Source organism: Coregonus clupeaformis, chromosome 16 (genome assembly GCF_020615455.1).
Source record: "Coregonus clupeaformis isolate EN_2021a chromosome 16, ASM2061545v1, whole genome shotgun sequence".
Classification (NCBI taxonomy): domain Eukaryota; kingdom Metazoa; phylum Chordata; class Actinopteri; order Salmoniformes; family Salmonidae; genus Coregonus; species Coregonus clupeaformis.
Genome location: NC_059207.1, coordinates 56,872,302 through 56,886,135, shown reverse-complemented (window position 1 = coordinate 56,886,135; position 13,834 = coordinate 56,872,302). Strand labels below are relative to the sequence as shown.

The window sequence follows — 13,834 nt, the reverse complement described above, 5'->3', positions numbered from 1 at the left end:
AAATGTTTCTAAAAACATTATGAGGTATTGTGTGTAGATTGGTGAAAAAAAATATTTGATACATTTTATATTCAGTTTGTAACACAATAATTCAAGGGGTATGAATACTTTCTGAAGGCACTGTATGTGTGTGTCTCTCGTCTTTGTGTGTCTCTTTGTGTGTGTGTGTGTCTTCGTGTGTGTTTGTGTGTGTGTGCGTGTGTGCACGCTTGCGTGTGTGTGTCTGTGTGTGTGTGTGTGTGTGTGTGTGTGTGTGTGTGTGTGTGTGTGTGTGTGTGTGTGTGTGTGTGTGTGTGTGTGTGTGTGTGTGCGTGTGTGTGAGGCCAGGGGAGGATTTAATACAGCACCACATGTCCTCTGGGGAGCCTGGACCGTTACCCCTGCAGATATTACAGCTGGTGAAATGAAGCGCATCCATTTCCCATTCAGCCCCCAGGATGACATGAGTCTGTACTGTGTAAAAAGTAACTTTTCCTTTTAGTTGTTTCAGGTCATTTTCCAAAGTAAATTCAACAGAAAAATAGTGAATTCATGTTTTCATTGAGTCAACTAGTCAGAAAATGTTGAGAAGTTGACTCAATGAGTAATGCTGCCCAGTGAATCAAACAATACATGTTGACTCAACCATAATGAAATCTCTGAATATCTCGATAGTGAATGCTAAAAACTACCCGTATGTGGGCTTAAAATTTGAGTTTATTTACATTTTAGTCATTTAGCAGCAGACTCTCTTATCCAGAGCGACTTACAGTTAGTGAGTCGTGCTAGCTGTGCCACTAGAGATCCTGGTTCGAATCCAGGCTCTGTCGTAGCCGGCCGTGACCGGGAGACCCATGGGGTGGCGCACAATTGGTCTAGGGTAGGGGAGGGAATGGCCGACAGGGATGTAGCTCAGTTGGTAGAGCATGGCGTTTGCAAAGCCAGGGTTGTGGGTTCGATTCCCACGGGGGTATGAAAAATAAAATAAAATAATGTATGCGCTCACTAACTGTAAGTCGCTCTGGATAAGAGCGTCTGCTAAATGACTAAAATGTAACAACTGTTTGTAGAACTATTTTTGTTAATTTAAAAGATCCTTCATCTGTGATAGAGAGACACCATTGTCCTCAATGGTACTCCTGCCGGCTTTGGTCTTTGTCATGGTAACGCAACGAACAGGATCCAAACTCAAAAGGTAGCTAGCTAGTAACTGAACTTTTTCAATAGACTTTCAGCACTTTCCAGAACAACAAATCGAGCTCTCCCTCGTATAGCTAACTCATTCTCTGTTTGTGTGTTGGTAGCAATGATGAATGTGTATAAATCGTCTATGGTTGGTTAGTTGGTTCTCAGCCAGTCTCAGCTGGCAAGCAATCTTGCTGCCAATTTAGTGATGCTAGTTAGCTAACAGCAAGCTGACAATATTGAAAAGTCAGTGTTAGGTATGCTTAACTAGCCAGTCTAATAGAGATCAATACAATTAGTGGGGTGGTTAAATAGTGTATTGTTCTGTATTTTGTTGTAGTTGGTACAGAATCTGATTCCACCATCATGTGCTTCCAACCCCTAGCTATGCAGAAGGTGAAGGTAAGTTGGCCAAAATATTTACAAGCTGACAGCTAAGATAGCTCAATTTACAGTAAGCATGGTATAAACATGAATTGGGTAGTGTTTGTATGGTTTGTTTTGGGGTTACAGGTGGTTAGAAGTAGCCTGAGGACCACAGAGTACCTTCCAGACCATGTAATCAATTTAGTCTACCCCTCTTCTCTTTTCACCTTTTCTTTTTGTAAAACTCAGGTTACCTGGAGTCACCATAGTGCCCTGCTGAAAAATACTCCAAAGCTGGGGCATTTGGGGTACACAACCATGAGGGAGCAGACACACCTTGTGGTTATGGAGCACAACAAGATTGCGGGACAGAAACCAGCAAGGGACACTGAAAGGTATAAAATCAAGACTACAACAGTAATGACACAACCACCTCGTTCTTCTCTCTGTAGATTCTCAAAGCACAATACAAAGACATGTCTCCAAAATTCCGCTGCAAAGGGCTACTATTGACAAGAATGATCTGTCAAAGTCAATGGGCTGGGGGAGGTTTACAGACAGGTCTTTGAGATGAAGAAGGGGTTTTTGGTTGTGTAGGCTTGTGCGATTGAGGTGCCATTTCTCCTCAATCTCCCATACACAACAATGCCTTCCTAAGACTTTTCACACTGTCTTTAGCCCCCCCAGCCCATTCACTTTGTTGACTGATCATTCCTCTCAAAAGCAGCTCCCAATGTCCCCTCATTGTTCCTAAACAATACGCTAGCCGGTCCCATACTCATGCCCATCCCTAATAATTAGATGGCTGCATGTTGTAAAGTATTTTTTACAACACCTGTAAGTTCGGACATTCAACAGCAACTTGTGTCAAGAGGCACAGAATTAATATAATATTAATATGCCATTTAGCAGACGCTTTTATCCAAAGTGACTTACAGTCATGTGTGCATACATTTTTACGTATGGGTGGTCCCGGGGATCGAACCCACTACCCTGGCGTTACAAGCGCCATGCTCTACCAATTGAGCTACAGAGGACCACGTATAAATAGATCAATTGTGCCTTTTTTATGGAAATATGGAGGTGGGATTTTGGAGCTCAGGTCATAATTTACGCACGCTCTCTGCGAATATGGTGGGCCAGCTGGATGTCCTAGGGCAGAACAACCAATTACGCATTTCCTGTAATTGTATACATATTGAAACACAGGCATTACAATTCAACAATATCCCTTCAAGTCTAGTGTGTATTCCACCTTTACAGCACACAAAGGTAGAGAGCCAAGTGTGAAATTAATGTGTGGTCACAACTATGGGAACCTACTGCAGCTCAGCCTGCTAGCTCACACTTTGTGGTATAGTATCATATCCAATAGGAACAACAAGTGAAGGGAGTAGGAGGGAAGTGTGTGTGTGTGTATGTGCATTTTACAGTACTGACTGTGTTGTCCTATTGTAGGTCTATGGCGGTGAATGGGGAGAATGTGGCTGTGGGAGTGGTCAGCTGTCTAGTGATCTACCCTTGCTACCTGCTGGTATTCACACTCTTCAGGATGAGCTGTAGCAAGGTGACACACACATACTGTACCTTTATAACTCACACACTCATCACATCTCCACAAAAAAAAAACTTGAATCCCTGAACCAACCCTAACGAGTGTTTGTGTCTGTCATCCCTGCCTGTGTGAATTCTATAGCTATAGTACTCCTGATATCTCCAGGAGTGATAAGTATAATTTGTGTCTTAATCTGTTGTTGTCTAGTACTGTATTTTACTTTAAGTGTATTTACTTTCCCAGTAGCCTACCCTGTGTGTGAACTGCTGACTGCCCATAACTTGCAGCTGATTGTTGACACATCAACCAGGATTAAGGGGCAAATAAAATAAAATAAAATGTTATTGGTCTCATACATGTGTTTAGCAGATGTTATTGCGGGTGTAGCGAAATGCTTGTGTTTCTAGCTCCGACAGTGCAGTAATATCTAACAAGTAATATCTAACAATTTCACAACTTATACCCAATACACACAAATCTAAGTAAGGAATGATTTAAGAATAATACATATATGGACGAATGATGTCAGAGCGGCATGGACTAAGATACAGTAGAATAGTATAGAATACAGTATACACTTATGAGATGAGTAATGCAAGATATGTAAACATTATTAAAGTGTCTAAGATACCGTAGAATAGTATAGAATACAGTATATACATATGAGATGAGTAATGCAAGATATGTAAACATTATTAAAGTGGCTAGTGTTCCATTTCTTAAAGTGGCCAGTATTTGTAGTCTGGCAGGGCAATTTGTGACGGTTGTTGTTTTGGTAATCAGTGGCTGTATTGGAGGAGGAGTGGTTTCTCCTATGCTAGGCAATTAGCAATTAGTGTTAGTACTTCAGTCTCCCCTGTTTTCTCAGCGGCAGCTGTAAGTGGTCATGTCAGCGGCAGTCTCATTGCTGAAACAAAGATGGTTCTGCCTAGTTGTTTGAGGAAGGAAAGAGAGGAAGGCTCCACACCACTCTCTCACTTGAGTATCTTACCTGGTTATTTTCAGATGATCTCATTTTGACCTAATGTAGCTTTGTCAACTATGTGTTTGCTTTCTATAGCTGTTCGCTCCTCTCCCTGTAGGGTTTACAGATGCTCCCTACCCCTTGGCTGCAACCCTTCTAATCGGCACCGTTTGGAACTGCCGATCTACGGTCAAGAACACTGAGTTCATCTCAGCCTATGCTGCCCTTCAGTCTCTAGACATTTTGGCCCTGACAGAGACATGGATCACCCCAGAGAACACTGCTACTCCAGCTGCTCTCTCTTCATCTGACTACGTGTTCTCTCATAATCAGAGAGCATCTGGTCATCGTGATTGTGGCACAGGGCTACTCATTTCTCCTAAGTGGAGATGTTCTCTTTTCTCACTCACTCACCAGCTCCTCATTTGAATTCCATGCTGTCACTGTCACTTGTCTACTAAAGCTTATCATTGTTGTCATCTATCACCCACCAGGTGCCCTTAGAGAGTTCGTCAATGAGATTGACACCTTGATAAGCTCATTTCCTGACGATGGCTCACCACTCATCGTTCTTGGCGACTTCAACCTCCCGATGTTTGCCTTCGATTATTTTCTTTCCACCTCTTTCTTTCCCCTCCTTGCCTCTTTTGACCTCACCCAGTCCCCTCCCACTCACATGGCAGGCAATACACTTGACCTCATCTTTACTAGAGGCTGTTCACCTACTAATCTCACTGCAATGCAATCCAGGTCTCTGATCACTACTTTGTTTCCTTTTCTGTCTCCCTCTCCTCCAACCCTACGCACTCAGCCCCTACCCAGATGGTCAAGTGCCGTCATAAACTTGACTTTCTCTCTCCCACTACTCTCTCCCCTTCTAAATCCTTCTCCCTCCTGTCTCCTGATTCTGCCTCTTTGACCCTACTCTCCTCCCTTTCTGCATCCTATGACTCGCACTGTCCCCTTTCCACACAGCCAGCTCATGGCTGAGTGACCCTCTGACTTCAAAATGGCCAGAGTCGCTCCCCTCCTCAAGAAACCAACACACGTCAAAAACTACAGACCGGTATGCCTTCTTTATTTTTTTTCCAAAACACTTGAGCATGATGTCTCTGACCAACTCTCTCGCCATCTCTCTCAGAACAATATTTTTTACCCTAACCAGTCAAGCTTCAAAACAGTTCACTCAACCGAGACTGCTATCCTCTGTGTCACAGAGGCTCTCCAGACTGCCAAAGCTGAATCGCTCTCCTTTGTTCTCATCCTCCTAGATCTATCCACTGCCTTCAACACCGTGAACTGTCAGATCCTCCTCTCCACCCTCTCAGGGCTGGGCATCTCAGGCTCTGCACACTCTTGGATTGCATCCAAACTCTCACTACTGGTATCCCCCAGGGATCGGTTCAAGGCCCTCTCCTCTTTTCTGTCTATACACTAAGTCTCTCTGCTCTGTCATATCCTCACATGGTCTCTGCTATCATTGCTATCCGGATGACACTCAACTACTGTTCTCCTTCCTCCCTTCTGACACACAGGTGGCGACACGGATCTCTGCGTGCCTTGCAGATATCTCAGCTTGTATGTCAGTCCACCACCTCAAGCTCAACCTCGACAAGACAGAGCTGCTCTTCCTCTCTGGGGAAGGCCTGCCCGCTCAAAGACCTCTCCATCACGGTTGACATCTCCACAGTGTCACCCTCCCAGAATGCAAAGAACCTTTGCGTGACCCTGGACAACAGCCTGTCGTTCTCTGCAAACATCAAAGCAGTGACTCGGTTCTGCAGGTTCATGCTCTACAACAGCCATAGAGTACGACCATACCTCACAAAGGAAGCAGCGCAGGTCCTAATCCAGGCACTTGTCATCTCCCTTCTTGACTACTGCAGCTGATGGTTGGCTGGGCTCCCCGCTTGTGCCATCAAACCGCTGCAACTTATCCAGAACGCCGCAGCCCACCTGGTGTTCAACCTTCCCAAGTTCTCCCATGTCACCCCACTACATGACCATGGTACTTGCCTACGGAGCAGCAAGAGGAACTGCCCCTCTACCTTCAGGCTATTGTCAAACCCTACACCCCAACCCGAGTACTCTGTTCTGCCACCTCTGGTCTCTTGGCCCTCCCACCCCGATGGGAGGACAGCTCCCGCTCAGCCCAGTCAAAGCTCTTCTCTGTCCTGGCATCCCAATGGTGGAACCAGCTTCCCCCTGAAGTATGTCAGCACAGTCCCTGCCACAGTCCCTGCCCATCAAAATCAGCTGGATATTGCCTTTGTTGTCCACTATAAAACTAGATGTTTTACCTACATCAGGTATCTCAATGTGTGCTGTCATTCAATAAAATGCTATCACATGTACCCTTTTAACACTATTGTGCTGAACCAAACAGTTCTGCGGTCACACTTTTCTTTTCACAATATTCTATCCAACAGAGCTCCAGCAACTGTGGTGTATGAAAAACCAAGCCAGTATAGTATGGCTTGGCTTAGTAGTGTAAGAAGGGTACTACTGTAGACACTGTGTTCAACAGAGATTCTGTTGTTTCACAGAAAGAGTCAGAATTCTTCTCTGCTAGATTTGATAAGTGGTATCCTGGTGATGATTGTGTCTCGCTCTCGAACACGCACACACACACACAACCTGGAAATAATTATAAAGACAGACACAACACACACACACTGTGCACAGTCTGCTGAGTTTGTATCTCCGTTGTGTCCCAAATGGCATCGTATTCCCTACATAGTGCACTACTTTTGACCAGAGCCCTTTGGGGACTGTAAGTCGCTCTGGATAAGAGCGTCTGCTAAATGACGTAAATGTAAAATTTCAATGTTCCCCCATAAACCACTCGAGTGTTGCTTTAGCAGCATGCTTAGGGTCATTGTGCTGCTGGAAGGTGAACCTCCATCTTAGTCTCAAATCTCTGGAAGACTGAAACAGGTTTCCCTCAAGAATTTCCCTGTATTTAGCACCATCCATCATTCCTTAAATTCTAACCAGTTTCCTAGTCCCTGCCGATGATAAACATCCCCACAGCATGATGCTGCCACCACCATGCTTCACTGTGGGGATGGTGTTCTCGGGGTGATGAGATTTGTTGGGTTTGCGCCAGACATAGCGTTTTTCCTTGATGGACAAATAGCTCAATTTTAGTTTCATTTGACCAGAGTACCTTCTTCCATATGTTTGGGGAGTCTCCCACATGCCTTTTGGCGTACACCAAACATGTTTGCTTATTTTTGAATTTAAGCAATGGCTTTTTTCTGGCCACTCTTCTGTAAAGCCCAGCTCTGTGGAGTGTACAGCTTAAAGTGGTCCTATGGACAGATACTCCAATCTCCGCTGTGGAGCTTTGCAGCTCCTTCAGGGTTATCTTTGGTCTCTTTGTTGCCTCTCTGATTAATGCCCTCCTTACCTGGTCTGTAAGTTTTGGTGGGTGCCCTTTCCAGGCAGGTTTGTTGTGGTGCCATATTCTTTCAATTTTTTTAATAATGGATTTAATGGTGCTCCGTGGGGTGTTCAAAGTTTCGGATATTTTTTTATAACCCAACCCTGATCTGTACTTCTCCACAACTTTGTCCCTGACCTGTTTGGAGAGCTCCTTGGCCTTCGTGCCCCTTGTTTAGTGGTGTTGCAGATTCTGGGGCCTTTCAGAACAGGTATATATGTACTGAGATCATGTGACAGATGATGTGACACTTAGATTGCAGAAAGGTGGACTTTATTTAACAAATTATGTGACTTCTGAAGGTAATTGGTTGCACCAGATCTTATTTAGGGACTTCATAGCAAAGGGGGTGAATACATATGCACGCACCACTTTTCCGTTATTTATTTTTTATAATTGTTTTAAATAAGTTATTTTTTTCATTTCACTTCACCAATTTGGACTATTTGGTGTATGTCCATTACATGAAATTGTCACGGTTTCGGCCGAGGCTGCCTCTCTTCCTTGCTCGGGCAGGCTTCGGCGTTCGTCGTCTCCGGAATACTAGCTGCCACCGTTGTATGTTTCTATGTTCGTTTGGTCTTGTCTGGAATTGTACACCTGTTGTCGTTTAGTGTCATTAGTGTCCTATAAGTTCTCGTTGTGTTTGTCAGGTGTTGTGTGTGATTGTTTCGCTGTCGTGTATTTGCTCTACAGTATACCGTTTGCTCGTTGTAGCTTTTCTCCTCTGTTTGGGAGAGTATACTCGCACATGTTTAGTGCAGCCTTTTGTTTTACGCCTGCGTGCGGAGTTTCTCGCCTCAGGGCTTTTGTCTCGTGTATTAGTTTGTGCCTTCACTAAAGTCTTTTGGACTTATTTTCTGCGTCCTGCGCCTGATTCCAACACCACACCCACCTACAGCAAACACTGACAGAAATCCAGTAATGGAGCAGAGCAGATATTGCCTGTTTTAACTATGGCTGTGGGATTGGCATATAGTATTTTAATCATATGAATGAAATTGGAACCAATTCCCATATGTTCCAAGACAGACCAGAGATATGACCATTCTAGTCTGTCAAAAGCTCTTTCTGCATCGAGAGATAAAACAGCCCAAGGAGCTGTTGTTTCTGATTAAGCATTTAAGATACGTAATAGTCAACTGAGGTTAACTAAAGGATAAAAAAATATACAAACCCGCTTGGGTTCCTGTGGACCAATTTGGGTAAGTAAGTCTCGAGACGGGACGACAACATTTTGGAAAACAGTTTAATATCTGTATGTATCGAAGTGAAATTAGTGCTGTATTCACATCCCTTCCAAATGAACTTTTGTGAATGGCTGTGCTAATCATTTCAAACATTAGTGGACCTAATTGATTCCACAATTTTCAATATACCTCTGGGAGAATACCATCCCCTCCAGGTGATTTTCCTTTATTCATGCTATCCAATGAACTTTTGAGTTCATTGAGGGAGATTTGGGCTCCCAGCGAGGCGTCTTCCTCTGCTAAGAGAAGAGGCGTTCTTTATTCTTTTAGAAAGGACATAGTCTGACTTGGTGTGGATTTACAGTCAGAGGTGTACAGTTCTTTATGGAAGCGGGAGAATCTTTGATTAATTTGGGTTGTGATAGTAATTCCCCTGTTGACAATTAATTAATTAATGGTTGTGTCGTAGGTCGATGGATGGCAAATTCTGCTCTCTGTCTTATTAATAAATTAAGTTATGTCTTGACTTTGGAAAGAGTAACAGCAACCAGGTCTGAAAAAAGTGTTTGTTGAGAACACTCTAACGCAGTTAACAACATTTCCAGTTCTGAAATCTTCTTTAATTGAGATTTATTCAGCCCAGATGCAAATGCAGTTGCATAATTTTTTATAAAACCCGTGGTGGCATTTCTGTTCTGACACTCTCTTCTCTTTATCACAGCTTTTCTATTATTGAATTAAACTCTGGCATTGTCCTCAGTGGAACGACGTTAACTTGTTTTGCCCAAGATCCCAAAAGCATTTGGCAATTGGAGTGTATTTGGCGCGCAGTTGGGCCCCTTCCAGCTTTTACACACTAATGGCAGATAAGAATAATGAAATAAAAACCTAAATGAAGCCTATAGATATGATTTGCACAATAATTATACATTTATGCATTTTTGTATTAACTTTTTTCTTTTTATTCAAGCCGCCTGCCACCCACCAGACCTTCATCCATTAAATATTTAATGACCCTAAACTTGCCCGCCCCGCGGATATAACCACGGGGACTGTGGTTTTTGAGTCAACCCGTGCATCACTAATGTGTATGGCTCCAAATTCTATTTTTCAATTAATACTATTATATGGAAATCTCAAAACCTAGGCACTCAAAATAGAAAAACCTACCTCTGCTCTCAAAAGAGCCTGGTGATTTTCAAAACAAAATGAGCCAAATTACAGCTAAACCAGTCAAGAAGTTGAAAAGCCTGTTTTGGTTCAGTTAAACCCTGAGCAAACATATGTTTTATAGGCCTTATGAAGTGACACATAGCTAGCTTCTGTGCTCCAACAGCAGGCAATGTTTGCCTTACGCTGGAGTTCACATGCTCTGTCATGACTGTAACTGAATTGAGGTTTAGGTGAGGGTTATGATGATGCCCCTCTACTGTGGGACTTCATTTAGAGAGCAGGCGGAGGCAGAGATGCAGTTCAGTTTATTAAGAGTCTTTATATATTCAGGTATTGGAGATGATACATGGCATGGAATGGTTGACAGTTGTTGACATGAGACTCTGTCTTGAATTGGATGGACCAGCCGGTGGGTCCGTAGAGTATGTTTGTATGGTTGTTGTTGCTGAGAGTTGTTTGGCATGCTCAACTGCTCAGACCTGTTTGGGCGAAGGACCCGGAATAAAAAGGAGGTGCCCTCCAACCTGCCCGATTTAAATACCTGACCATAGAGTTATATAGAGGGCACACCTGCCACAAATGCCCTCTCCCCATTGCCACGTTAACGGGGAATTCTAAACAGCCACCCCCAATTTAGCAGGGCTAAGATGTAAATCCTATGAATTCCCATGGTGGTTCCGGCCCCTGTTGGTTGTTGGGATGGCTGGAAACGTGTGGTAGGGAGGCGTCCCGCTGACCCATGTGGAGCATAGTGGGCGTTACGGGGTCTGCATCTGCCACATCCGAAGAGACATTCCCTAAGGGTTTGGCGTTGAGGATGCTCTCCTTCTGACATGCTCTCAAGAGAACGACCTCAGCATCGCTGTAGTCTGGCTTGGGCAGGCTGGTGTCAGTAGCGGCCACCCTGTGATGGGACTGTTAGGTTTCTTCCACCTGCGCTTTCCAGGAGTTTAACTTGTTGCCGTCAGGCATTTGTCGACTGGGGCTTACTGCCGTGAGAACACAGAAGATGGTCCTTGTCAGTTCGGTTGGGTCATCTTGGTGGTCTTGGTGACATGCCTCTTGGGTAAGTTTGGTGACGTACCCTGCCTCAACGGCCTTCTGGATCTCTGCATTTTATACCTTTGCCTTTCCGGGGTCCTTTGGCAACCGCTTCTCTGTGCTCCTTAGGTTTGGCATGACAGCCTCTTTGGTGGCCCACAGGAGAGGTGCATCTTTGGCATGGAAAAGGGGGTAGCATAGCGCAGTGTCACCTATATTATAATGCTTAGTTTGAGCTTCGAACAACTTCACGATGCTAAAGGGAAGAACGTTGAGCTGCTGCAAGTTGCTCCACATGCTGATAGACGTCATCTGCTATTTGGCAGACAGACGTGAGCAGGAATTGCTCGGCCTACTCTACAGGACTGTTTTGCTAGCACAGACTGGAATATAATGGCATTGAGGAGTATACGACCTCAGTCATCGGCTTCATCAATAAGTGCATCGACAACGTCGTCCCCACAGTGACCGTACGTACATATTCCAACCAGAAGCCATGGATTACAGGCAACATCCGCATTGAGCTAAAGGCTAGAGCTGCCGCTTTGAAGGAGTGGGACACAAATCCGGATGATTAAAATAAATCCTGCTACGCCCTCAGACGAACCATCAAACAGGCAAAGCGTCAATACAGGATTAAGATTTGATTATACTACACTGGCTCTGACGCTCGTCGGATGTGGCAGGGCTTGAAAACGATTATAGACTACAAAGGGAAACCCAGCAGGCGAGCTGCCCAGTGACGCGAGCCTACCAGACGAGTTAAATGCATTTTATGCTTGCTTTGAGGCAAGCAACACTGAAGCATGCATGAGAGCACCAGCTGTTCTGGACGACTGTGTGATAACGCTCTTGGTAGCCGATGTGAGCAAGACCTTTAAACAGGTCAACATTCACAAAGCCGTGGGGCCAGACTGATTACCAGGATGTGTACTCAAAGCATGCGCGGACCAACTGGCAAGTGTCTTCTTACCAAGTCTGTAATACCTACATTTTTCAAGCAGACCACCATAGTCCCTGTGCCCAAGGAAGCGAAGGTAACCTGCCTAATGATTACTGCCCTGTAGCACTCACGTTGGTAGCCATAAAGTGCTTTGAAAGGCTGGTCATGGCTCACATCAATAATATCATCCCGGATACCCTAGACCCACTCCAATTCGCTTATCGCCCCAACAGATCCACAGATGACGCAATCTCAATCGCAATCCACACTGCCCTTTCCCACCTGGACAAAAGGAACACCTATGTGAGAATGCTGTTCATTGACTACAGCTCAGCAGTCAACACCATAGTGCCCACAAAGCTCATCACATGGGATGAGTCGGACAGCAGAGTGAAGGAAAAGCAGCCAACAAGTGCTCAGCATATGTGGGAACTCCTTCAATACTGTTGGAAAAGCATTCCAGGTGAAGCTGGTTGAGAGAATGCCAAGTGTGTGCAAAGTTGTCATCAAGGCAAAGGGTGACTATTTGAATAATCTCAAATATAAAATATTTTGATTTGTTTAACACTTTTTTTGTTACTACCTGATTCCATATGTGTTATTTCATAGTTTTGATGTCTTCACTATTATTCTACAATGTAGAAAATAGTAAAAATAAAGGAAAACCCTTGAATGAATAGGTGTTCTAAAACTTTTGACCGGTAGCCATCTCAGTCGGCGCCATCTCTCTCAGGGACATCTGGCCACTCCTGAGCATGACTGGCACTACGGGTGAGAACAGTCCCATGAGGAACACCTGATGCTGTGCTGACTTCTCTCTCCTGGATGCTCTCCTGCCAAACTGTCCCTCTGTATGTTTCACCGCCTCTGAACCCACTTAGAGTTGCCCCTGATCATAGATCTAGGATTGTACCCAATCTGAATTTTATCTCCTTTTTTTTTTTCTTCTTACATTTAGATTTCAGGGAGAATTTTACTGTAAATTTACAGCATTATACTGGCTCCAGCGTTGCCAGCTTAATACTGTAATTTTGCTTTACAGCAGAGAGGTGCCAGTACTCAGGTCCATTTAGCCAATCAGAAAACAGTGCTCTGACATTCTGTATTCAACCAAGTAGCTAGCTAGCTAGCCAAACAGACAGCTACCAACATGAAATAAATACTATAGTATACTATGGTATAAGTACTGTAGTATTACTATAGTATTCACTGTAGTGTTTTTGCGGACATGACTGTAGCATACTGTAGTATTTACTATAGTGTTTTTGTTTTATTATATTTTACACAGAAGTGGGGGCTTTCTCCTTCAGGAAACCTACTGTACAAATACTAAAAGAGAATATTTTCCATAACATGTAGTAGGATTCTGTCAGAACGGAAAGTTCAGAGCTTCTGCTCTTTTCTATAACCTGTAGGGAACACAATATATGGTCAATACTTGGCATGTAGGTTTCTCATTCATGGGTGGCACAAATTGGGATATATTGGGGAGAGGAATGGGTGGGGTATATATGCAAATTAAATACTGTAGTATTACTATAGTTAAAAAACGGTAGTGTTTCTGCGGACAATGTAGTGTTTTTGCAGAGGTGCACATTTTGTTTTTTGCCCTAGCACTACACAGCTGATTCAAATAATCAACTAATCATCAAGCTTTGAATCAGCTGTGTAGGGTTAGGGCAAAAACCAAAACGTGCAACCCTTGGGGTCCCGAGGACCGAGTTTGGGAAACGCTGCACTACACCATCGAGGGATACTAGAGTGTAGTATAGTATTCTACAGCATACTACAAAATTATACAGTAAGTACTACACATGATCAAGGAATACTACAGTGTGAAGTATGGTATTCTACAGTATACTACAGTTTACTATAGAATGCTATAGAAAGTACTATAGTATTTTATAGTAAACTGTAAAGCTGAGCGGAAATGGAAGAAAACTAGACTCCCTGCGGACCTGGCATCTTTTCACTCCCTCCTCTCCACATTTTC

The 13,834-nt window shown here is 43.9% G+C and overlaps 1 non-coding gene across 1 annotated transcript; it reads right to left on the bottom strand.

Annotated features, from left to right (window-relative positions):
• Window positions 1-13,133: 13,133 nt before the first annotated feature.
• Window positions 13,134-13,188, bottom strand: LOC121585247. Its single transcript, XR_006003826.1, has one exon. It is a non-coding gene; the product is annotated as a U7 small nuclear RNA (small nuclear RNA).
• Window positions 13,189-13,834: the final 646 nt, after the last annotated feature.